Below are 25,082 nucleotides of genomic sequence, written 5' to 3' on the forward strand. Positions count from 1 at the left end.
CAACTCAGAGAAATACAGTGACAGAGGAGTCTTTTTTCCATTCATTTGACTTCATTCACTGCACAGATTCCCTCTGGACCCTGACCTTTGAATACTGCTTACCTGCAGAGGAGACAGCCAGCAGCTCACATCTTGTCCACCGTGAGGTCCTGAGCTGCCTAACATAGCTCTAAATGGGGAAAGAACAGCCCTGACAGTAAGGAAATAGTGTTAGTAAAACATGCAAGAAAAAAAAAAAAGCCAACTCTGTTTCATGCTGGGAAATCTGTGTACAGCAATACGTAAAGTTACTACCTTCTGAGAGAGCCACCCATGGGAATACTTCACATATCAAAGAGTTTCCTTCAGAGTCTTGCAAATGTAATCTGGCCTCTTCTGTGTAACTGGGTTTAGTGTGTCTTGTTTCATATTTTCTTCAGTTGCAAGGCTTGTATAAAAAAGGCTATCTCTGGTGCAAGCTTACTGCAGTATTGACATCTCTAGAGGACTTCACAAAATATTTGATGTTTGTCTTTCTTTTTTTTCTTTTTTTCTTTTTTTTTTTTTTTTGAACAAAATGCCTATCTGAATGTGTTTTTGTTTGTTTTGTTTTTAATTTTTATGTTTACATGTTAACAGTCTCCTCTTCCTTTCTGGCTGACTTGTGCTTTTTTGATATCTTTAACGTGTCTTTAAAATAGCCAAGAAATATAGCTTTAAAATAAGTCAATTAATTAAACAATTGCTTAATTTTAGTTATTATCCATACCTCCTTCTATGAGATCTCTTTCAGCTTGAGTCAGAAAGCAACCAAGAGCAAACAATCAGTTCTAAGCAAGAAACCTCTTTCAAACATGCCACATGGCTCATCTCGACAAACATGCAGAGAAGCACAAGTGAATGCACAGAAATTCTCAAGGCCTGCTGTTCATCCAGATTCTGGGTACTGTGCAGTATTGCCTCACAACACATTTTGTTCCTTGCATGCAAATGGACTGCAGTGTGCAAACTGTAATTTAATCCAGGCCATAGACAAGGTCAACACAAAGGCTCTGGTAGGGCACTGGGCTGTAGTCAGGCAGCTGTGACTGTTTTAACAGAAATCAGGGAGTCCTTGCTCAAGGAATGAGGCAACATACTCAGTACTTTTAGAGCAAGAATAGCACTAAGACCAATTGCTGAAAGAAACACTTATATATATAAATTATTTTAATGGCAGTTAAAAAAAAAAAAAATAAAAAATTGAGTTGGAACTGATTTCCTGTAAATGTAAAAAACATAGTGCTGCTGGATCTAAGTTATAGATACCTCAATTTTTTTTTCTCATTCTGCATATCTTCAGAAAGTCTTTGCTAATGTAGATAGTATTGGAATTGCTTTTACACATATTTTTCTTTACTTATTTGCTTAAGATAGACTACACAATATCCCCAGTCTTCTTAGTTGGCTGGCTAATATTTCAAACACTTTGTTCTTTTCCCAGTGTAATATTAGCAATAAATCTTTCTGGACATATCTAGACACTATTGGTGGTAAACAAAAAGCTACCTAGTTGATTTTAGAATCACACTGAATAAAAAATTAAGTATGTTTAAATTCTCAGACATGTTCTTTGTACTTCATATTGGTTATAAGTATGTTCTTATATGGATTTTCCTCCATAACTTACAGTTGCTGTATCAAAATACACTCTCATACAACCATTTTCTTATGAAGAATGTTTTAAATGCTTGCAGATCTCTAACAGAGTATATATTTCTGGAGCATTTTATCATTTCATGAATTTCATGTCTTGTCAAAACAGTGAGACTGTACCAAATGGGGCTGCATTCTTTCAGTGTGCATTAGTTTAGTAGTTTTGCTTGAGTTTTATCAACCATTTAGGAATTTGTGATAGCATTGCTGCTTTCACTCTGCAGTTATCCATTTGTCTATAGACTTGTTTGTTGTTTTTGCCTTTAACATCAATCTTAGTATGCTCAGTCTGCTAGCATTGTCTTTTATACATTTTTATCCTGGTTCTTGAATGCGTGATTGACAGAAGAAAGCTCTGGGAGTACTTTGACCCCCAGTTCAGTTTTCTTAGGCTGCTATAAAACGATATGACTTAACTCCAGGCATGGGGGCAGTTTGGTGCTGATCACACAACAGCTTCATCCATGTGCTGCTTGGATCAGGGGACTGTTATGTTCTAAATGAGTTCTTCGTGGCTGAAGTTTGCGATGTCTTCTGATATTAAGCTCTTCCCCTCTCCTGCAGTTCAGAATACCTCCGTAACAGAGGTTTGCTTGCAAACTAGCATGGCCCTGTTTTTATAGGGAACTGGGTGACCACAAGGAGTCTGACTTTAGAACACCTGGAAGTCATCAAAAGTTCCCTTTTATGTGACCCAGTTACATGAGGATGCTGAACACTTAGACTGTTGTGTTTGCTTGCTTTCAGGCTTCTGTGAGTACACACTACCATCTTTTAAAACTGTCTTTAAAAGCATTTGTTCATTCAAGTGAATGATTCTGACCTTTTTTTGTGCCTCTACAGTTTCATTTCAACTGTTTGAATTATTTAAGTGTTTCCATATGCGAAGTAACTAACATGCTCTCTAGGTTTGCTAGATGGAAAAGGGGTTGTAGAAATAAACTGGGTGTAGCGTTTTCTTGGTATCTCCCTCACCCAGATTCAATATGTAAACAGCCAACATAAAACAGCTGGGTAGCCTCACTCAAGAAGAGGTAAGCTGCTGGTCTTTATTGGGAGTGGGAAGGGATGAAGGGAATGAGCCTCATCTGCACTGTGAGGTGCAGACCACTCTGGCCGTTACTCAGTGTGTGTGAGAGAGGAGAGTTAATTCCTTTTAGTTCCTGACTAAATCCATGGCTGACCTCATTGATGTGAGAGTGAAATCAGCAGGAATTCTCATATGCTTGAAAGGAAGGCATGTATTAAAGTGCTTTCTTTGAAACAAGGTCACTGCATCGCTAATTGAGCATTTTTCCTCTGATGGGCAAACACCTCCTCTTCTCTGAGCATCCTTTGCTCTTGTTTGCAGAGGTTTGGTCCTGTGCCAAACAAGTGAGTGCGATATTTATGTCTGAGTTCAAGATAAATAGGTTTTATGATGGGAACAGGAGCCACTGCTATCTTGAAGGCAGTCTTCTAATTATTCATATCTATTTGTTGCTTAACAGCAAGGTCTTCACAAAGAGTTCTTTTGAATATTTTCCCCGAGTTCATCTGTGTGACCAGGGACATCTCAACCCAGAGAAGTGTGAAGAACAAGCCCGTGTTACAAAGGCCATACCTAAAAAGGGAGATGGCATGTTTTTTCATATCAGTTTTTCTGTTCTAAATATACCGCTTTAAATATTTATACTGTTATCTGGAAAAGCATTCCTTAGAGGTGAATAATTTTGTGTTGTTTGAAATATATTGATGTTGCTGGTGTCAGTGGCTCTCTTTGGAAGTACCTGCCACTGAATGTAGGTCTGTTCCAAAAGCAAAACATTTGTCCTTCTGGAGTATATTGTGAACTCCAAAGCTAGTCATAGCTAAGGGGTGTTTCAGCATTGTTTGAAAAAATCCCACTACAAGTAGATGAATCACCACTGAGCACCAGTGGAATTTAAATATCATGCCTAGATTCATTCAGAGAATTTAACAGAGGAGTGACTATAATGTAGTATAGCATAGATCACGATAGCTTACAGCCAGCTGGGGTATGGGAGAAATTTATGTAGGGCAACATAGTGTCAGAAGCGCAGTGCAGTCTGGTCAAACCTTAAGGCTTAAAAAGTCTCTGGTGAGATGGGAAATGGAGGAACTTAGTCTTTAAGTAGGATAGAGCATATGCAGAGAGTAGTTTGTACATGAAACATCTCCTCCAAGCTCTGTGACCCATCTCTTACCAGGACAAGGAAACCAATGAAAACAGGGAGAGAACTTGCACAGAGGGAATATTAGCCTGAAGATTTACAGTGCTCTGTGACTCCAAGGTTAATCATTATCCACAGCACATGTATTTTTGGAGGTGCTTCTGTTTTTATTAGTATATTTGTATTATGTTTGGAATGAGTGACCTTAGAGGTGTCAAAGTTGAAACAAAACTTACAAAAAGACCACATCAGTTGAATTGGATGAAGAAAAATTTCTGGCCTATTCATTTTAATGCTCTATGCACTGATGTTCTCTAACAGTTTTTAATTGGTACTGTGATCAACCAGAGAAGGTCAAAATTAGAAGCATTAAATTATCCAGCAAACTCCTGTTGGAAATAAAATTCTGCCAAGCTAGTTATCCCATATTTATTGGTTCTGGAAAGATGTCTTTCCTAAATCAATAATGAAAGCAGTAAGAGTCTGAGTGTCCAGAATTTCTTCAATGAGAGCTTCAAGGTGCTGTAAACGTATCCACACAGTAGTTCTGTGAAATAGATGAGACGTAATATTGATATTTTACAGCGGAATATAAAGGATTAAATCACTAATCCACATCTAACTAGAACATCAGCGATAGTCGGATAGAATAGGAATTATCACAGCTGTTGATGTACATCAGCTATGTAACCTTATTTCTTTCAACACAGTTTCTACCATGATAAATGATATTTGTATATTTGCTTACAGTTTTATAGTATTATGCTGCTTTTCTGCTCCTGTGCTGTAGAGAAACAAGTCTCTGTGTGCAATTTGGCATTATTTCCAGTATTAAGTTCCAGGTGGATATCTCTGCTTTGATCAGATCCCTGGTGTGGCATTACAGATGGGGAGCTAGCAGAATAGGGGACATCCCAGCAAGCCTTCAGCGGTGCAGGAAGGAGGAGTTGCGAGCTTCATCTTTCTGTGTAGCAAGCCATGAACAGTGATGTGCTGACAGCTGTTTTTTCACTAAATCACTTGGAGCAGAGGGATGTTTCCTGTAGTCAGATGTGATCTCCAGGGGCTAAACATATCCCCAGTGTCTTTTCTGGCATTTCCTTGACCTTGTGAGGCACCACAAAAGGGTTAAATAGTTCCACAGTGTGCCCCTTGCTCTCTAATTAGGAAATGGTCCAAGAGCTCAAAGTTCAAAATGCACATGGTCTGAGCTGGGACTAAGCCCAAGTTCCCATTGATTGCAGCCTCATGTGTTAGTATGCTACATCTGCACATGATCCCTTCCCCTTGCCATTTCTGCGATTTCTTTTCCTTTTTTAAAAGAAAAGTGGAACAATTCACGTACAGAGTTTCACTTTTGTCACCATCCAAAGTCTTTTGTTGCCTGAGCTTGTGTGCTTTCTGGGAACAACTTGTGACCCACTTTCTAATTGAAACCAGGCCAGTAAAACATGACAAAAATCTTCCTACTCAACTCCCTTCTGCAGCGTCTATGGCTACTGCTGGGGAAGCAGGAGAGGACTACTCCTAGTGGAGGCACAGATACAAATTGGTCAGGCTGAGCCCCAGGGTCTGAAGCTCCCTGGTGGCCTCCTAAGGGGTGAAGGTGACAGGCAAAACAGCATGCAGCTGGGATTGTGTCTTGAGAAGAAAGGGCAGGCTGAAGATAGGCTGAGGCCACAAAAAGGGAAAGGGGGAATAACAGTTTTACCGAGCAAAGAATAAATGGTATAAGCCGGATGCATGGATGGAAGTAGGGAAGGAGATAGACTCTAAATATTACCCCATGGAGAAGCCTGCAACCTAGGGAGTAGGCAAAGTTAAGTTGTGGTGATTCATATTCCAAATGCTTTCTGTTTTCAGATGCAAAATACTTAAATGCTTTCCCCCCACCCAGAAAAAAAAAAAAAAAAAAAAAAGAATCTATCCCCTATCCACTTTTTCCCCCGGTAAACCAAATTATTACTGTTTTCAGAAACCTGCATTTAATGAATATATTGCTGCACTTTCACTTTGACAACATTTATTAAAACATGTTAGTGCTTGCTGGAAATCAAGCAAGGGGGGGTGTTAGGTGCTTTTAGGATCTTGTGCTTAAGAGTGCCGTGGTCTGGGACCTCATAGTTTTAGGTCCCACCCCAGAAGTGATGGTGGTTTCTGGGGATGACAGCCAACTTTCTGCTTATAAAAAAAGAAGACAGATCCCAGTCTCCACCTCTCTACCTCTCCTGCTTCCAGCCACATGTGATCACTGCTTTCCTTTGCTGCCTCTTGCGCTGTTTGACATGACAGGGAGATGAGTCAGATCATTAACCTGTCTGAAAAACATACCCAGCAAGTAGAATTGGCTCCGTGAGCCATCGCACGGCTCCTTGAGCACGTGTGAGGGAGGGGGCAGGCCTGTGCAGCTGGCAGTCATGATGAAGAGAGGGGCTGGATGGCCCCTTTGGTAAAACTGAGCTGTTAAATGACTTGGCTGTCTTCAGATTAGCTGGCACTTGGGTTTGCACCCTTGGCAGTGCTGGTGACAGTTTTCCTGCGTCATACAAGGCTTAAGGACAAAGAGGCAGCTTCATCCTTGGCATAATTCTGTGAGTGGAGTCACTGGAGTTATACCCAGAGTGACTTTGTCTAAAGTCTGCCTTTTCAACATAGTTCACTAAATCAGCTCATTCTTGTTCTCTCTTTTGTTTCTTTATTTGTGGTTACACTGAATTAGCATCTTAAATAAATTGCCATGGGAATCGGAGATGCAATAGCTAGCTTTCTTTCTCTTGTGCATCTACAAACAGTCTTTTCATAGCAGTCTTTTCACAATCTCATGTACAGTGTTTGAGCACTTGATCCATGTCCATCAAGGGCTTTTGATACCTATCCTCTCCACTAAAAATGTAGCAGCAAAAGGTGCATTAAATATGGCATATGGTTGATAGAAAAATTCGAGCACATAAAATTTATATTGTGTATGGAGCATCTCTCTTTCTGAAGTTACTTGTAGTCTACTTATTGCTCCTGAGACTCATTCTGTTATATTATTTCAATGTTTTGTGTCATGTGGGTTTTAGAAAAGAAAGGGAAATAGATACTTTGATTTGATCAAGCCGGGCATTCTCTGCACAGAGGACAAGGTGGAAAGAAAAGTGCTTTGTAGGAAGAAAGAATGCTGAAAAGACAGGCCTTGTGGTCAAGAGAGCTGTGGGAGTGGATCAGTAAGAAAGGAGAAACTCTGAAAAGGTCTTGAAGCTCAGGACAAGAAAGCTTGGCTTGCATGGAGATGTGTAGGCAGTGTGGCTGGGCTATGAAACAAAAGATGACCTCAGATGCTGAATTTTCTAGGGAGAACAATGCAGGTGCATTGGGAACGAGATCCAGGCTCAGTAATCAAAATGACTGAAGTAATCAAATCCTGTGATCACACAGTAAATATCAATACTGAAAATATTAAAGAAGAGATCTCTAATAAAATATTGTCAATGTGCCTAGATTGGGGTTAACTAAGCAGCAGACTTGGATAAAGGTATAGGCGCTGTAGATTGTATGCTTGGATGGCAGCTGATGGAGCCGTGCGGTTGCACTAGGATCTCAGCTATCATTAAGAAACGTGCCTAGTATGCCTCACTGTGAAGAGAAACTTGCAGACGTGACCCAGGCACGTTGTGATGCAGCACAGTGTGCCAGAACTCACGCGCAGCCTGTCAGCAGGAGCCTGGGAGCTGTGATATGCCTGCCCACCCCAACGAGGTGCTAACTTCAGCATCTGCTTTTGCAGGGGGCTCAGCTCCTTCACCAAAGCAGGGGGACGGGAAACGGCTTGTGCCAAGGCTGTAAAGGCAGTAATGAATGGAGTGTGATCGGCCGGCTGGAATATGCTCCCAGAAAAGGATCTGAGAACTAGGAGCTGTCAAGGCATTTAATGCAGTATTCTTAAAACACTGGGTAACATGTAGGACCGGAAAGAAGCAGAAGGCTGAAAAATAGAAATGCACGCTTACAAAAATGAAACAGGAGCCTGCACCAGCAAACAGTAAAAACTGTATGAAGTATAACAAGAAGTAGGATGCCTTGGGAGCGAGTGAGGAAGATGCTGAGAGAAGAATTAATTGGAAAGGTCAGAGAAAAAAACAGCGAAAGCCAAAAAGATGGCATGGCATTTAAGAAGCATTTTAATTATTTCTGAAGCAGGGAAATTGCTCGGAGAGACTGAAGTACAAAGCATGATATTCATCCAGGGAGTTGGTGTAAGAGACTTGATGAGATTGATTTCAGCGGCAGACGGGCCTCACAGCCAAACTAGAGGCAAAAAAGTAGGGCAGAGCAGGGATGAAACAGGATCAGCAGCTGTAAGCAGGATATTCAATTAAATAGGAACAGTTCAATTCAAACAATGAAGGAGATAAGAACTTGGAGAAACAGGTGTGATTATAGACGGCTGAGGCAAGATCAGAAAGAGAAATTTCAGGGAGTACTCGCTGCATGAAGCAGTTCTTCTGTCTCTCTGTTAGAATCACTACACTGACCTAGATGTATTTGCTTCTGTGCTACCCTGCTTTTTCTTGGAAGGATGGGGGGGGGGTGGGTGGGAGGGTGAACAGAAGGGAGGCTCAGCATTTCCACTTTCACCAGCAGTATGTTGCTAGATTAGTTTGATCGTCTCACAAAACCTCACCTTGGGGGTGCCGGGGTTGTGACTCTGCCCCAACGGGAAGATGATGACCAAAGGAACAAACAGTGACGATGGAGGTGAAGAGAAGCAATGAAGGGAATCGGTAAACGCTGGGAGGTCAGGGCCAAAGATGTTTGTGACTGACAAGTGAGAAGCCACGGTGTCAGCAAATGAAGCATGTTAGGAAGGATGAGAACGTGAAAAAGAGTGGAGAGAAGAAAAATCAGAGACTTTGCAAGTGAAACTTCTCTATAGCAAATATGGACTGGACTCCGTTCGCAGTGTGTGTTTGATTGACCTAAAAGAAACGATGCATTGGGGACGCCTGTGGGTTTTCTAAGAGCAATCGCAGCAAATATGTGTTTTTCCCGAAGTGAGTTATTGATTCTTTTTCCTTCCGCCTTAAGCATTTTACTGCCCAGCAGTAAACTGTCAAGCACTAGTCCTTCCCAGCCAGCCCCTGCTGAAGAATGAAACACAATATCTCGAACACCCAGAACGCCGAGCAGCTAATCATTGGCTTGCATTGTGGCCGGCAGGGCCGGCCCGCCTCTTTGGCTTGTGCTGACAAGCTGTTTGTGTTTGTGCAAGGCCACCCTTCAACGCAGCCGCCTGATGGCCAGAGTGGGACCAACTGTCTGAGTGCTGCAGGGAGCCGGCTCCTCTGGTCGGAGGCACAGTGAGTTTCAGCCTCTCGTGCTCCTGCCCGGACTCTATGGAACGGCAGTAAGTAGCCTTCTGCCTCATCGTGGCTTTTCTCCTAAGATTAAGGGCAGATGTTTTAGCAAGGCAGGTAGGCGCTGCCATTCACAGAGGCAGCTGTTAGAGTATTTTCCTCTGTCTGATGTAAAAAAGCAGCTACTTTGTATGCAGTGTCATGACTACTAGGATTACGCTCTTTCAGTCTCAGATAAGACCTTCCTGGGAGGGCAGAAGTTAACGGGGACACGACCCATTTAAACTTGCATTTTTAAAACTAAATAAATAAATAGGTAAATAATTAATCAGTATCTAGTTCTTTTTAGCTGCGTTTCCCGTACTTGATCATTCAGTTGTGTTACAAAGCGTAACAGTTTTTGCAATGTCAAATGGCATTGTGTGAAGTGGCTAGATATGGGGTACTGTTAAATGAATGCTTCCTGAAATGCTGATAAGGTGCTGTCATATTCTAAAATATATGCCTAGCCATAGGAAAAACAAAGTCATGTTCAGAGATTTCTGTTCTCTTTGCTGGCTGCTATTAGGAAAAATTCACAGTTCCACAGAGCAAGAGACTGCAGAGATGGATTGAGCTTTACTTTTTTTGTTTGTTTTGTTTTTAATATCATTTTTTAATGTTCAGAATTTAAAATACAATAGTCCATTTGGGCGGTATTCTTAAACTTAATCCTGCAATGCAAATATTGATGGACTTCTCAGATTCTTTCACCCTTCCCACCTACAAAGAAAATCATAATGACCCTATCAGCTGGACACCATGCAGAATCTCAGACCCACTCTGCCAGTGAAGTTTTGTCCAGTCTGTCTAGATTTCATGTGGTAGCCAAGCTCATCTTCATTCACATTTTGTAAATGAAGAAAATTGAGATATAACAGATTAAGTGACTTTGCTATGACCATAGAGCAAAGTATCTATTGCTTAGCAGCATATTGCTGAGGCCACTCATATATGTTATGTCATTTTCTTCCTTTCATTTATTTTACAAAATTCTGTTGGATAATGCTAATGATAATTTCTGGGGATGCCTGTGTATATCTCCCAGGGTTCAGATTGGCCAAGCAGATTGGCTGCTTATCCAAAGTGCTCTGAGCTCAAAACTGAGTGGGAAGCCTTAAGCAGATGAGGCTGCAACAGTGTTTTCAGTGCTTCATTCTTCTGGAGTAGCTGGAAATGTCCCATATGGCACTACGACAGCACTTCAGTAGTGCCAGGATGGCAGGGATGGTCCCTTCTCCAGGGTGCTGCTTCAGCTGCTGCCAGAACCAGAAGTGCTTGGATCTGCAGAAATTTCGGCTCAGGCTTGGAGGTCAGAGTACCTGTGGGGGGGGGGGGGGGGGGGAGAGAAGCTGTTACTGTACGTAAGCATGTTCACTGTGCCTATTTTTAAAGTCACAGAACTAATCTTACGTTGAAGTTTCAATCAGATCCTGGTTAGCCTTGAGTCATAACAAAAAAATAAAATCTTGAGAGACCTGTTGCCATATAATTGTGCCCCTGTGTCTGCCCTGCTGCTTGCGTTTTGGGGTAGTGCACTGCTTCTGCAGACAGCCCTAATGCAGTTGTAGACCCTTGGCTTAATGCTCATATCCCCCATAATGCTTCTAAGGACTGCTTCATCTAGTGAGTGTTGAGTTGCAGAGGGTTAATCAAGCAATATTACCTGTGTAAAACACTGGTTAAGAGATATTTAGAGAGGAACCTGCAAATAAAACCAGCCAAACTGTGGGCAGCTATTGTACTTTGTACATTCTAACTAGAGGGGTTTTGATGCTCACAGAAATTGAGGTTTATTGTTAAAACACTAAAAAGAACAATTCAGTTCTGAGACTGAACCTCCTCCAAAGCAATACAGTGTGTGAATAAAAGGTAATTACAGAAATAGGCTGCTTCTGTGTCAGGCTGTGAACGCAGACTGGAAGTTTTCAGTTACTCTAAGTAGTAGATAGATACTAAGCCTTGAGATATAAAGATGAAAATGAAATTGTTTTTTTTGTCTATAGATTAAGAGACCTGGATCCCAGTACCTAAATAAAAATAAAAGCAGAATAGAATACAAATCAGGCATAAATGCACACCTAAGAGTTTTTGCTGTGCTCTCATCGTACACAGTTAGGAATAATCAATATGCTTACCACATTGTCTGTCTCCCGTCTAAAGAAAGAACTCCCTTATGCATCACGAGCTCAGCACAACATGGCTTGCTCTGTAGAGGCAGACTGTGCCTGTTTGATTTACATCAGAGTAAACAGGCAGCAGATTAAAATTGATTTGTCTTCCTCCCAGAGAGATAATTTTCAAGATGTATTCACAGAGGTTGCTAAAACAGGGCACTGAATCAACATCCTTCATTAAAAAAATAAAGAAACTGACTACTGCGAACGGCATATACTATAATTGTACTTTCTGATTCTGAAATGATAGGCAGTGTGTGGAAACAAAATGATTTACTAATACTCATTAACTCAGCTTTCAGATAACCAAGGGAGCAGATTAGCATATCATCCTCAATCTACAAGAGGGGGAAATGAAGTCTGCAAAAAGTTGGAAATAGAACTAAGATGCGCTTCCCAGGGCTGTGTTTTCAGGGCAATTCATTTTCTTCCTCTGTCTCTGTAGGTGCACTGCATGTTGACAGTGGGATCACTTGCCAACATTTCCCTGTGGCTGGCATGTTCTGCTGGCACGTGCAATATAGCTGCACTCATGTTATTGTTCAGTAATATGGCAGTTAATAGAGGGAATTAATTAGGGGTTGACCAAAACCCTGACCTGTTAATGAAAATTGTAATCTTCTAACTATATTTGGCAAAGACTGTAAAGTTGAATCTGATCTACTAGATTTCCTCTTCTTTGTCCTTGACAATGTCAGGTGAGCTCCCAAATCTGATCCATCTCTCGGGAAAGAATGGCTACCTAGATTAATAAGTTTTGTGTTACTGGAGCTGTAGTTTATGACACTGAGCATTCAAATTCTCAGTGAAAACAGGAGGGTTTGAGGGCACGGTTCCTCTCAGGGATTCAGCTTATTTGCAGGTGCTCTGCTGATGTGTCCTATCTGCCTGACATTTATCAGCTAAGTCTATGATGAGAGAGAGACATCAGCTGTTTGAGTCTGAACAGAAAACTGAGCTGTCAGGTAAAAGAAAAAACATCTGAGTGCACGAAAGAAGCTGTGGGAGCCTGCTGTCAGATGTGGGTAGATTTCCTTGTAAAACTCCTCATGATCAGCACTCGGGTCTCCGCTGGAATAGAGACTGAGGTTTGCAAACAAACCATCCTCAGCCTCCCTGTATAAGGTTGTCCTCTCTCTTAAATCTGAACCCTCTACTATTCTCCATGCTATTATCCTCAACCTTCACCCACACCTGGGAAAGCTTTTAAAATCTTTAACTGTATTTTTTCAGGTCCGTTTTCCTAGGTATTAGATCCTTTTCTAGGTAAGGGATGTTGTGGCCAGTGAAGTACAACATACTGCTTCATTTTAAAAAATGAAAAGAAAAAACTAAAAGGGTTTTAGTACTCAGATCAAAAGCAGAGGGTCTCCAGCTGGTGTCAGAGTTTTACATGTGTTTTGGTGACATTACTCAGAGAAAGCACTGCGCCTAGGAAAGAAAAGGATTGCAAGGCAGGGTATACATGCAAAATTCACCCCAAAACAATGGCAGAAGTTTCTCAATTGAGAATTTGCTACAGAGACAGTCACGTAGAGTGCTCTGCCTGCAATATAGTGGGAAACAGGTTAAGGAAGAAAGAACAGGGACCTTCCTTGCCTGTGGTAGAGGGAACTGCAGTAGCTAAGTGGCCTTCAGACCTGTGCTGCCTTAAATCTGCATTTACCAGAATCCACTGGTCTTTTTGACTTCTCTCCCTCCTGTTCTGTGTACCTGGCCTTTCAGCTGGCCTGAAATGCTGAAGGAAACAGGAATCAGCAATGCACGGTACTTGTACTGGCTGTGCTCTGTTCCCGTGCTGGGCAGATGCTCCCTTGGCCTCCACAAGCAAGCGCTAAGATTTCTTCTTACAGGAATCACTGGTTTACAGAACTAGGCTATCTGCATAGCTGCATTGGTTTGATAGTGTAGGAAAGGCAGAGTCCGGCTAACCACCTTCTTTTAGGATATGTACAGAAATGGTATAAAATTAATTGCAGCCTCCAGGTGGCCCACCCAGATTCCTCTCTCTACCCTACGTCTCCTGGGCCCAGAAACTAAGCTGTGTCCCAGTATGTGCTCAGGTAGTCGGGAAATGTTATAGATGCCACTGCTCTTTCATCCACAAAGGAGCTTTTAAATTTTTCAGTTTCCTTCCTTTTTGCCTGCGTAGCTAGGTTGAAGGTCTGAGAAAGCAGCAATTTAAGCATAAAAAGGCCTTTAATTGAGTGGGCAGCTTGCTGTGTTCTGTCCTGGTTGGTGCTGTCTAAAAAAAATATCGCCTGCCATCAGCCTTTTCCTCTTACCACTGCTGCTTCACAGCATGTGAAACCGAGAAGCGTAGTACCCATTAAGCTTCAAGGCTAGTACTGTAGTTTATCTCATGTAATCAATTCATACTGGGGCTCATGTTCTTCCTGACTTCTTTCTCATTACATGGTGTCTTCAGCAGGCATTTTTACCTTATGCTCCCTGAGTATAATGCCCTAATCTACTGTAAGACAGATGTTAATGTTGTGGTAATATCCTGGCATACAATTCTGCATATATACATTCTCGCATATGTTTTGGGAGCCAGAGCTGCATCAAAACTTTTTTTAAACTTTTTTTTTTGGTTCTCAGTAGCTATGGAAAATGTAATGCTTCAATGCACAGATGGGAACATGTAAGCTAGAACTTATGTGGCTCTGACAGAAGAGAAAAAAAAAAAAGAGGATATAGGAGTGGGAAGAGATGATCACGTAGGTAGGAAGAGCAGGGGAAACATTCTTGTATGTGTGCTTAAGTACCTAAATTAGGGTATCCTCAGCAGAGATTCCTTGTATTTGTATCTGCCCCAAAGCCCTGCGCAGCCAGGAGCCCCTCAGACTTTCACTCTGGCTTTTAGTGTCTCCTAGCCTAAGGCCCCTCACCCTTTGTCCCATTCTCCAGCTCATGCCAGTGCAGAGCATCTAGCTCCTCACTGCTTACAGCCCATGTCCCCATACCTCAACCACATAGTTCACAACCTCTCCAGAAGAGCTGCCTTCTTCCCAGGAGTCCTCCTTAATCTCTTCATTCCATACCACTTAAGATGCTTATTCTGCTTTCCTCACAGCCCTTACAAGCTCCCCCAAAGCCCTCCACCCGCTGACGTATTCTCCTCCTACCCACTTCTTGTAGTCTTTCCCACTACAGTCCCATGCTTGCAGTCACAAACAGGCTGTTTTTTCTCCCCGAGTTTCATGTTCCTCAGTGCAAAGGTCTCAACAGACTTTCTTTTTCCTTTCTCCTTGTACTTGAGGGCAGAAAAGTAGGGTAGACCAGGCATATACTGGCCCTTTATGCTGTAAGAATGGATGGCTCCGGGCAAGGTCAGAGAAGAACTAAGTCAATAAATATTTAAGCTTGGTATGCTTTTTAGAAAATGTAGCCCTTCCTGTTTCTTTTGCCAAACAAACTGCACAGTATTCAATACACATCTTGTGAACCAACTTCAGCCCCACAAGGGCTTTTGAACTGCTTGCTGTGGTTATCCATGTGCTCTTTTCTTTGTATTACTGGTCACATGGTAACACTTCTGATTCTTGGATGAACAACATTTTATTTATTTTTTTTTAAAAGAGGGTTTGGACACGTTACTTTGGTTCTGAACTTCTCATGAGTGTAGCCATATGAAAATGTATTACATCAGTGTTTCCTGGACACTTGCTTCTGAAAGAAAATGTGCTTATGTGAATGAAAGGTCCTGAAAAACAGTAATGCTGAGACACCATGATTTAATAGGAGCCTGGACTGGTGGTTAATTCTTGAGGATAGCAAACTATGTATGATTCAGGGCAGTACAGAGTAGAACTGTGGGCCTGCTGCAAGCTGAGGGTATGCCAGAATTTAAGGGTCAAGACGGCCATGGAAGTGGGGCTTTGAGCTTCAGCAGGCAGAAGTAGTGTGGTGCTAACCTGCTTGTGTCATGGTATATTTTCATGAGCAACTTGAGAAAATGGCTCACAGTCTTCATTCTTCCCCTGCTCTGGTCCGTAATGCTCAATTTCTTCATTACCTGTGGCACTCGCCAGACCTGTGAGCTAATTCATCTCACTCTCCTTGCAGAAAATTGATGCATTTTGCTGTGGGTTAATTTTCTCTCAAGTAATGAACTGCATCCATTCACTGGAGGTCCCAAAATTGCCACAGTCAGAGTAAGAAAACATAGCCACACAGTGCAAGGTAAGAAATAGGAGTGTGCTGCTGGGGCGTGGGGGAGGGAAACAGGAACCTTTGAAAAGAGCCTAATGTTTGTCTTTTGGAATCACATCCTTCCAATCTGTGACCTTTATGAACGCCACTGGCAGAAATACATTGCATGCTGTTTGTTGGCTTATTTGTAAGCTTGAAGAAGACAAAGGAGTATCCAGCCATTAGATTCTGCACTGTGGGCTTCAGAGTGTGAAAAAAGGGCTCACCATTGCAGCTCACTTAGAAGGGACAAGGCTGAATGTCACCAGAGCTCTCAGAATCAGATTATGTGTCCCAGGCAAGCCCAGATCCCTGCAGTCACAGATTTTAAGTGAGAGTTGATGTGAAAAAGTGGCTTAGTGCTATGCATGTTCTTGCTTTTTCTTGGGGACAGCCAGGGGCTACTGCAGGCTGTAGTGAAAATATCAGCAGCCTTGGGGCTACTCCAGCTATGGCATCAAGGTTATAATGTAATGTTTTTTGTCTGAGCTGTGTATTTGCTTGCTGTGGAAAAGGAGTGTTACTGCATTATAAAGCAAAATACCAACAGCTTTGAAGCAGCCCAATCCTGATCTAACAGTAGGAGCAGACTGCAGAGAATTATCACAGTATTATTATCTCTTCAGATCATCAGCAACTTGCAGGGGAACAGACTTTTGCCAAACTTAAGTCTCTGGACAACAATCTGAAATACTGAAATGAAACACACAGTAAGAGAGCAAATTCACAGTAAGGAATACAAGCTCAGCATCTGAACCCCAGTCCGAGATACTCCATGTGCTGGCTTTAAATGTTTTAAATCACAACTAATTCTTCTTAAAAAAAAATGGGTCATGGTCAGTGCCAAAATCTACATTATTATATTTCATCAACAGTAGGAGAACTGAAGCTTCACCTTGAACTCCTCCTCCAAGGGTAGATTTGTCTGTTTATCTGACTTGGGGTTTTTCAGTCTGTACAAAGCATGACAGCTTGTTTGCATCGGAAGATTCATATAGGACTTGAACTATGACCAACCTGAAATGTATTTAAAATCCTACACCAAGTAGTCTACTGTGTGAATGAAAGGTGAACACAGAGGTGTGGTGCATCCCTGGTTTGTTAATCTGCCATCCTGAGCTTCCATCATTCTGCAGTTTCATAGGTTCAAATTAAATGGTAAGGTGCGTTCTCCAACAAACCCAGACCTTTCACCTACCACTTTCTCAGTATTTAAACTGCAAAGCAACAGGATAGAAAATAAATTGCTTCCATCTATACCTTTACAATATAGAAGTTCCAACAAAACCCCACTAGGCTCAATGGGAGCAGAATCCAATCCAAGAGAGAGACAATTTCTGCCACCTACTGTGTATCGAAACCTGTCACTTACTGAGGAGGGGCAATTTTCTTTGCTTTAACAAAAATACAGTGCAGTTAAAAAATATATTTCAATAATCTAAACACAAAGTTGCATATGATCAGTATTACCAAGATCTAAGCTGCATCCTTCTCCTAGTCCCTGTCCTGCTAACACTGCTGGTGTAGTTCATCTTGGTGAAAAGTCAGGGTTGTTTTCTATTTACATGGAAAATAACAAGGTTATTTTGTAGCTGGCGTTTGAAAACATTCCTAATGGAAGCTGCCATTTTTCTGAGAAAGAAAATTGATCTTAGCAGATAGTTTTCCTGAACTGATCTGGTCTTTGTTGCAGTTGTTCCTGTATAAAGCTTTCTACTGTAAATTTTCTCTCATCAGCAAACTGACGAATATCTTTCATTTCAGTTTCTCAAGAAAACTAACACCCCTGTGATAGATAGAAACATGGTGCTTGTCTGCCCCAAATTTACAGATACGGTGTGTAAGAAACTGGGTATCAAATGATGTCTTAGTATTATCCAGGGGAAAGCAGTGCATGCTACAGTGAGGGGACACACAGCCAGCCTGCCTCAGAGCAGGAGATGTCCGTGGGCAGTAGGATGCTTCTACTCAGAGGGGTGATACTAAGGAGGAAATGAAGAACAGGAAAGGAAGGGGAAACAGCTGAAGAATAAGAATGATCCCCAAAGCCTGGAAAATGAACGTTTAAAATCAGTCCTCTGTTTCTGAATCTTGAATTTTATTTTTTTACATAGCAGATATTTGTGAAAAAACTCTTGATGTAAATGGACTGCAGTATTTTTCTGAGAGAACAAATAAATTGAAGGGTACCTGAGAGATCAGTGTAAGTAACGCCTTTGCTCCTCAAGGCAAAAAAAACATTGTCTGCACCATCATCACAAACTGAAAGTGGTAATTTCCACCTACTCTTCACTTTAACACAATGTCTCACTAGAAAATGAATTCTTATTCCAAAGATAATGCTCATTCAACTTGTCCTGTGCTATATCAGTATGGATGGGAAGAGAGCCTGCACATCCAGAAAGCCACTCAAGGGCTATTCTGCTGTACCCTTGTGAAACAATTTCTGCCCCCAAATCTGAACTCTGAACCAGGATTAAGTCCTTTGATTTCATGGAAAATATCAGTCCTGATAAAAGTAAGATGTAGTCAATTGACCCTGAGTGTTTACTAAGAAAAATAACTCAACTGTTAACCAACCCTGTTTACTGCTATATCAGAAAGATACCTTTGCTTCAGCTGATGTCTGTGCATTTCAAGTGTTTTGCTGTTAACCTTCTTAGAGGAGCAGAACAAAAGGAAAAATGCTAGCCTGCAGGCCAAAGATGTACAACTGTGGTAGCAGTCAAGTAGCAGGACACATGAAATCTGTTCTCATGTACCTCTTGTTTGTGTGGGGTGCTCTCGTGTCTAATAATATGACTTGAGCTTATGTATAGCCCTTTACATTGGATCACTAGATTATATTTCACTCTTCTGGAGGGCTGCCTGTTTTCACAAAAGCTGTAGGAATGTAATACCTTAGAGAGCTCTAGCCCTCTACCAGATTTGATCAAAAGTATGCAATGGCTTCTACAACTATTGGAAGGAACTGTGACAGCACAGGCAAAAGTACATGTACAGAAAATTAGTTCATAATTTTCTCCTTTGTATCTATTAATTAGAATCTTTTTTTTTCTTTTTTAATAACAATCCAGTCATATCAATCCTGAATCCAAGTAGAGGATCATAATCATACAAAGATGAGAAGTGGAGCAAGTGACAAGGCTCAGGATTTTCAGGCAGACTGTTTACAATGGTGTTTTTATTTTGTTAATGACTCACTGCGCTGATTCATGCTTTGGTGAAAGCTGCCTCATTTACAGATTCTCAGTGTCCAAACAGAGTAAACTTATTCCCAGCAGAAAAGCTTGCAAAAGTTTGCTGGCAAAACTGAAGACTAAATCAAACTTGATATTTTGAAATAAATAACACAGCAACAACTTTTTGCCTCGAGCAACAGCAAAACTTCTTTATCTTCTGTAAAGAAGAGAAAATTTGTTTTTGCAATTTTTTGTTGGAAAAAACACATAATTTTGTTCTGACTCAAAACCATGAGCTACCCAGAAATGTAGGTGAGCACTCAGGCCTCTTGCATCTGAATGTAATCAGGGCAGTAGATCTTTAAATAGATGAAACTAGGGTGTGAAAGTGACTTGGGAGCCTCAAGTCAGGGACTTTCACTGGGTGCTTTTAGAAGTTTTATTTGTGATACTTTTTGTGTAGTGCTCATTGTAATTATGGACAGGATCACCCCAGAGGCTCTCTATCAAGCAACTGTCCACTGATTGTGAGATGCCTTACTAGAGGAAGAAACAGCAAATGAAAAGGAAAAAAAAAAAAAAAAGGAAAAAAAGAGAGAGACCCCAGTGGGTTTGTTTCCCACCTGGAAGCATTTAAAGGATGTAAGTGGATCAGCATTCACTTCCCTGTTTATAAAAACCAGGTTGTTCTTACTGAGTTGCTAAACTGTTGAACTAAGCAATGCACTTTTCTTTTTTTTTTTTTTTTTAAATTCCCTTTCCGGACAGGCTGTTTGTGCTGGGAGGGAGGGCTGCAAGCTTGCTTTGTTCCCCTGGGGGGGAAGAAAAGTGTCTGCCACCTCCCTGAGCCGTGGGGTGCTCTCAGGGGCTGGGGGCTGCTGGGGGGCAGCGAGGCGGCCAGCTGCACGCACGCAAGAGTGCATGCAGTCAGTCTGGCGTGGGGCTGCCTGTTTATTTTCAAAGCCTTTGTACCTCAGGTTACTTGTAAGGCTGGTGCTCAGGGAGTTCAGCTAAAGCTGGGCTGTGTATATTCCCCGCTTTGCTCGTAATTTGCAGTTTATGAAAACCAGATGGATGACTCCGTGCTCTGTGAGTTAGCGCAGGGATGGGAGCTCCTGACATGAGAGCAGCTTTTACAGAAAACACTGAGTTAAGAAGATTCAGGCTCAAGCTAGATCGCTTCTTCCCTCCCCCCCTTTTGTCTATTTTTACTGCATCATTGGTATGTGTCCAAGGAGAGTCGGCCATATCATTCGGAAATACGAGGGGATAAACTTTTGACTGTTGGATCTCGTCAGGCTGAGAGGCTGTAGAGTAAATGAACTGGGAAAGAGAGAATTAAAGAGGGATTTCTGTAGGTGAACTTCTGTGGTTGTCTGCTCTGCCAACAGCAGTGTAAAATAACGAAGAAACCGCAGCAGTCCTTTCCCACTGTCTCTCTAAACAATGTAAGTTATACTTTCACACTCGTCTCTAACTATCCTTGTGCTTTTTCCTGCTCTCGAGTGTTTTGGGAGAGTAGCGGCTGAGCAGCGGGCGAGCTGCAGCCAGGAGCTGAGCTGTGTGCGTGAGCGAGGGCTTTGTCTTGGTTTTTCTTCCTAAAGTCAGGGTGGCAGTGGCGGAGTCGGAGCAGTTTGACAGCACCTTTCTCTGACAGTCGTGCCGGCTCAGCTTTAGGTGGCTGTCGAAACCTTTAAACCTTTTCAGTGCTTGTGCAGAAATCCGTTTGTGGCTGGCACGAGACAATAGGAAATGTTTTGATTGAACCGTGTGTGTGTCGAGCTTGCTGTAAGAGCAAGCGTTTCAAAGGGGATTGATGGTGTGATGCTGTGTAAACAGGACAGGATGTGACGGGAAACAAATGCCGCCTGCTCTTTAATATTTAAAAGCAATAATTGAAACAAAGCCAAGCAGTTTGCCGAGGAAAGGCACAGTGATGTTTATTCAAGGCAAAATAAATCTCTGTAAATCTGAGAGGGCGATGTCAAGGTATTATTAGGAGGGAGACTTTTGCTTCTCACAGGTGTCAGGTTTTTTGAAGTTGGCATTAATGTCACCATATTCTGTTGTTCTGCTTTTGAGAAAATTAACTTGAGCCAATACCTGATGCACAGCTCCCCTGCTAAGCATGAATCCCCCCTTCCTCCCTCCAGCGCTTTTTTTTTTTTTTACTTTATTTTACTGTTTTCAAAAAGCATTCTAGGCAGACTGTCAGGCAGATTGATAGGGGTAAGAAAGAACAAGGAAATATAATGTATCAGGTAATATACCAAGAATAAGACGATAATCACCCTGAAGTCAAATATTCGTGTCATTGTGTCATTTGTGTCATTGTTCTGAAGCCAGAACAATGACACAAATGTCCATTTGTATGTATATAAGAAAAATGTGGTGACAGTACGGTGACCAAATAAGTGTTTATTAGGTAAGGACATGGTATAAGAAAAGCCACTGTCTGTTCCAGCCTCAGATTATTTGTCTTTGAGGGCAATGGATTTATTACCTGGATAACAGCTATTGTGACATAGTGATATATAGTGGTATAGTGACCAACTATTGTGATATAACCATCAGAAGTTTTCTTTCTTAAAGTTCCACATATCCACTTGTGCAAGAACTGAACAGAAATTGACCAGTGATGCTAATGAGAGCTTCTAGGCAATGTAAAATATTTGGAATAAGTGTAGGAATATAAACTGTAGGGCTTGAAAAGTGTACTAAAAGGCTTGGTTTGTTAAAATCTATATAAACTTGTTTATTTTAAAGCTAGCCCCATGACTTTCTGGAAGATGGACTCATGAAATCTAAAGCCTGGAGCGGTTATAGAGAGAAGGTACCAGGAAGCTACTGTACCTGGTCTTGAAACTGCAACGTCTTGCTAGAAAACAAAGAAAGCAGAAAGCTGAGGTTAGTCCCTATTTCCAGAGAGGTTTTTTTTTGGGGGGGGATTGTTTTATTGGCTGTTGACAAATGAAACAATGTTTCTGTGCTTTATTTACCCTTGTCCAAAATTGTTTATGGCAAGCCATAGGTTTCCTTAAACTTCTCAGCAAAGCATTTGACAAACTTGTGAAGAAACTCACATCTCTGATCTGGTCCTGCAGTGCCCACAGTTTGGCTATAAAGAACAGCTTGGTGTTTTCTTCAGCGAGGGCTTCGTCATTTTTTATGAGAAATGGCTTTGGTACACCAAGGCTTTCCTGAGAGGGAAGGTTAAACAGAATCTCTTTGTTACTCCAAGGAGCATCATTAATGCATGCTGCTTGAGGGCCAAAAGGAAACATGCAGTGGATTTTATGACAGAACAAATTCTAGATGGAAACATCTATTTCAGCCAACTGGGGAAAATTTTCTGTTTTGTGTATTGAATTTTAAAAGGGAGACAGCAAATGTATTATGCCAGATACAGAATAAAAACTAGAAGACTATGTTTAATGCCTTTATTTAGGGTGGGGGAGAGGGGGAAATGCAGGTCTTAAATGTTTTTTTTGGAAGTTATTTTCTGTGTATGAATTCAGTGGAGTCTTGGCTCTGAGGTCAGGTATGAGATAAGCAGTGTCCATGTCCTGAGAGTACACAAGTGCTGTCTGAATTCTGCTATGTCCAGCAGTATACACAGTGGTTGGAAATTCAGATCTTACCTGGACAATGATGGCAGTGCAGCTGGGGGATTTCCTAAGCCCATGATAGTATTTTTCTCTGGCAATCCCAGCTTGAAGGTCGGGTTGTTTACTGGAAAATCCCAGATAATTGCTGCTTGAAGCCATCTCAAAAACATGTTGGGCCTGTCTTTGCCTGATAATGGAATTTAATTAATTCATAACAAAACTAGGATTTGAACAGCTTATATAAACACAGTGAGGCTCCTGATTCCTTTGAGGAAAATTGGGGAATTAAATGAACTGAAAAGGTTTGGGCGTTCTAATTCAGAGAACAAAGTGTTGTACATTACTATAGTAAAGCTGAAATTTAATCATCTGCATAAAATATTTCTGCATAGTTTTGCAGAAATGTGTAAGATTGTGTCTAGACACATCAAGTATTTATACAAAAACAAAGGCAGGATGTATGATAAGGTAGGAGAGATTCTTGGGCCAAGTGTAAATGAATCGGATTTGATCAGTTGGCAGGCATGTTGTCTCATCAAAATTAAACATGCCCAAGGGTACAAGTGTAGCTGGTTTGAACTATTTGTTTATATACAGCAGCAAACACATCTTTACTCCAAATAATTCAGTTTATAAAGAATGATCCTCAATAGAACTGTACTATAGAAGAGAAAAACACCACAAATTTAAATATTTTGTATGGACAGTGCAGTATTATAAAAATCCATTAATTCTTAAGAATCTACAAATGGTTTGAAAACTCAAAGACAATGTTTTTCAACTTTTCTTTTCTTCCTCTTTTATTTTTCATTTTTATTTTTTAATTTTTGGAGCCCTGAAAACTTTCTCCTGGACACCTGCCCATCTATACTTTGCAGGATAACATATATGAACTTGCTTTTTTTTTAGTCAGGCTTCAGGGACCACACTGAAGAAATCTTATGACTGTCAGAATAAAATCCACAATTGCTGATCCTATGCTTGGCTGACACCTTGAACCAAAATTAGATATGCTATTTCTAGAGAGCGCAGGTTGTGGTTTAAGAAAAAATGAAACAAACAAAAAACCTGACCACGTGGAAGTGTGTGACATGAGCTGCTATTAAAGAAAAAAAAAAAAAGAGAAAACTCCAAAACAAAACCAGTACTTACTGAAGGGAAGAAAAGTTGGAAAGGAAATAATCATTGTTTGGAGGTTACTAAAATACTGAAGGGAAAAGAACACAGCTTATCAGTCATATAAATAGACTTCACCTCTTTGTGCCTCTGTTTTTGATGGGTTATTGCTTATGACGTGCTTCTTCTGTTAGAATTGGGCTTGCTCTTGTATTTGTTATGACATTACTGTATTGTAGAGAGTCTGTTGGTGTGTTGTAAGGTTTATGTTGACATGTGCCTGTAACGGGAGGAGCTTCTTGGTTGCTAACATTGAGCTAATGCAATTTGGAAAAAAAAATCTTATTTTGTGAGAAATTGTGTGAACCTTTCCCTTGCTTTTGATCAACTGGAATTAAGCCCACCACCCTCTGAGCAAAATTCATCTTGACCTTTGGAGAGATGCAAGTGTCATTTCTTATCAACCTTTCTGATTTGTTTCATTTCTATAAAGACCGAGTTTTATTTCTGTGATTGAAATAATGAAATATGTTGTTGTATAAATTGCAATATTAAAGATGTTTGTCTACTATTTTCTACAATAAACTCTCTGGATATTTTCAGTCACAGAATCTATAGACTTATCCTGGCATTGCTTGTCATTCCTTCTAATATTTGGGGTGTTTTGCTATATTTGGATTGGGCATTGCTTATTTTAAAAGCTGGAATTAGTAGTTTAGTTTGAAACTGGACTAGTATGAAGTGAAATAAATGACATAACATGCCATTCTAATGTACCCTATGGGGAGAGCCAACGATCTAGTCAGTTGAGAAGTCTGTTGGCCACCAGGCAGCTTTCCCTCTTGCCAGCTGGACGACAGGTAAGAGCTCAAAAGCAGATCCCATTCAAAAGGAAGAATTGAAATAGCAATTGTAATATACTACTTGAGGCAGTGAACAGCTACTGTGGCAGGTAGATGTGGTCTGGCTCCATCCACCTTGCTGCCAGTTCATGCAGTAAGGTTAAAAAAGGCATAGCTAAATTAAGAAGGAGGCTAATCACAGACATGTGAAAAATGTTAACAGCATGTATTCTGGCACCTCTTACGTTACATGGTGATCTGCTTGACACAAGCATCAAAATATATCCTGTATAGCTGGACTGCTACCATAGCTGTTTTGGCAGCAGTTTGTAAACCATAACACTCTACTGTTAGGTATTGGATCTTTAAGGTAATAGATTAACTTCAAGAATATACCCTGCCCCTAGGAGAAGGCAAATGACTGTAATGACTGCAGGTATCATCTATAATCTGAAAGTTCCCCTGAAAGGACTGGACAGGTTGGCTTTTTATGATCAGCATTTTGGTCATGTGTAAAACCATTATTCATTTTGTCTCCCTTTGAAACCTTCTGAATACTTGCAGTCTTGGGTGGATGTTAGTAGCAATGAATTAGGTGGATCTTCAGCTCTTAAGTCAGGGTGGATGCCCTCTGCAGAAGAGATACAAAGATTGGAGTAGCTGCAGTTGCTTCTGGACAGTTTTTAAATGCATGAGATGAATGTTCAGCAATCTGCTGGTTCCTAATCCAGTATGGA

General features: G+C 41.1%; 2 protein-coding genes across 12 annotated transcripts in view; both read left to right on the forward strand.

The window, feature by feature from the left end:
• MND1 (meiotic nuclear divisions 1) overlaps window positions 1-25,082 on the forward strand; it is a 213,689-nt gene that overhangs the window by 90,867 nt on the left and 97,740 nt on the right. The window lies entirely within an intron of this gene.
• TRIM2 (tripartite motif containing 2) overlaps window positions 1-25,082 on the forward strand; it is an 88,213-nt gene that overhangs the window by 7,811 nt on the left and 55,320 nt on the right. The window contains exons 1-3 of one of the 11 annotated variants that reach the window (XM_068680981.1): window positions 9,043-9,237; window positions 15,472-15,588; window positions 21,546-21,686. The exons of 2 other annotated variants lie outside the window; for them this stretch is intronic. The gene's annotated coding sequence lies outside the window, so the exon portion shown is untranslated. Of the gene's footprint in view, window positions 1-9,040; window positions 9,238-15,471; window positions 15,589-19,880; window positions 20,228-21,545; window positions 21,687-25,082 lie in introns of those variants that run through there. 8 more of the 11 variants (XM_068680989.1, XM_068680980.1, XM_068680983.1 and 5 more) reach the window with 8 other exon arrangements.

This window comes from Anas acuta, chromosome 4 (genome assembly GCF_963932015.1).
Source record: "Anas acuta chromosome 4, bAnaAcu1.1, whole genome shotgun sequence".
NCBI classification, from domain to species: Eukaryota; Metazoa; Chordata; class Aves; order Anseriformes; family Anatidae; genus Anas; species Anas acuta.